Consider the following 1,743-nt stretch of genomic DNA (forward strand, 5'->3'; position numbering starts at 1 on the left):
TATCCACAATTATGGTATCAGAATTGTGGCAGAAAAGTTTCACTGCCTTAAAAGTCCTCTGGGCTCCACCTATTCATTCCTCCCTGCTCCCTCCCTAGGCAACCACTCATCCTTTTAGTCTCCATACTTTTATCTTTTTCAGAATGTCATATAAATGTAATTAGGCAGTATGTAGCTTTTACAAATTGGCTTCTTTCATATAGTAATATGTATTTAAGTTTTTTAAATATCTTTTTATGGCTTCATTGGTCATTTCTTTTTAGTACTGAATATATTCCATTATTGGATATACCAGAGTTTATGTATTCATCCACCTATTAAAGGGCATCCTGCTTGCATCCAAATTTTGACAATTATGAATCAATCTTCTGTAAACGTATGGGTGCTTATTTTTTCTGTGGATCTAATTTTCAATCTTGTTGGGCAAATACCGAAGGGTTCCATTGGTGGATCATATGGTAAGAGTGTTTAGTGTTATAAAAAATGATCAAAATGTCTTCCAAAATTGCTGTACAACTTAGGTTCCCACCAGCAATGAATGAGAGAAATCTTCCATATTGTGCACTATTTTTCCACGTTTGTCAGCATTTAGTTTTGTTAGTGTTTTGGATGTTAGTTACTTTAATGAGTGTGCAGTGATTCTCTCCTTCAATCTGCAGTTCTTTAATGATGTTTAGTGTTTAACAACTTTTTATAGGCTTATTTGAAAAATAGAAAATGTGTCACAAATTTGTCATCCTTGCACAGGGGATATTCTAATATTCAATATATCACTTCAGTTTTAGTATATGTGCTTACAAAGTGAACTTTGTTACTTTTTTGATTCCCAAGTTAATGGACAGGTTAAAACAAACAAGCAATAGGTAATGATTATATGACCTGGACTTTGCCGTTGATGGAAGAGCCATGTTTATTTCTATGCAATAAAAATGAGATCAAAAATCTGTGAATGAAACAAACAGATTAACATACCTATGGGAATACAGACATGGGAGAGAGAGAGAGAAGAAGGAGGAGGAAGAGGAGGAGGAGGAGGAGGAGGAGGAGGAGGAGGAGGAGGAGGGAGAGAGGGAGGCGGAGGGAAGAAGTGGGGAGGGAAGGAGGGGGGAGGGGGAGGAGGGATGGAGAGAAAAAACTGTAGGAAAGAGAAAGTATGTCAGCCAGAACCAAAAAGGCACCCTAGCTTCAATGTTGGCAGGTATAAAATGGGACAAATTTTGAGATGTAAGTAAAAAATATAGGGAGGCAGAGGAAGCTATTGGAGTTGGGTTTAAGAAACACTAAGTAGGTCGTCTCCCAATATTTAACACTTTTATCTATTCTTCTATTCTTAAGCAAGTTTATATAAAATTTAGACATATAATTTTTAAAGTGCTAGACAAAAGTATAAATTCACATTTATAGGAAATAATTTAATTATTTAAGGAAAAAGTATTATATTAACTCACAACTTGATACCTAGTATTTCAGACATGTGAGTTTTTTAAAATCATATTCTAGGTACAGTTTTGTCACCTGGAGTAAAAAAGGAAGCAAAGCAAATACCCAGCTTCCATGGGAGTTGTAATTTAGTGGCAAACAATTTAAAAATATGTATAATATGTATAGGATGTAAGGCAATCAAGCAAGGTAAGCAGAAAAGGAAAAATTTGTCGGTTCTCATTTTTGGTTATCACTCATTATGGTTTTAGTCTTTAATGTATGCCCTAAACACAAATTTTCCAAAATTATCTCTTTGCTACC

The 1,743-nt window shown here is 34.8% G+C and overlaps 1 pseudogene; it reads right to left on the reverse strand.

Moving 5' to 3' along the window:
* Window positions 1-706: 706 nt before the first annotated feature.
* LOC118152554 (U6 spliceosomal RNA) lies at window positions 707-807 on the reverse strand (annotated as a pseudogene).
* Window positions 808-1,743: the final 936 nt, after the last annotated feature.

This window comes from Callithrix jacchus, chromosome 3 (genome assembly GCF_049354715.1).
Source record: "Callithrix jacchus isolate 240 chromosome 3, calJac240_pri, whole genome shotgun sequence".
Lineage (NCBI taxonomy): Eukaryota > Metazoa > Chordata > Mammalia > Primates > Cebidae > Callithrix > Callithrix jacchus.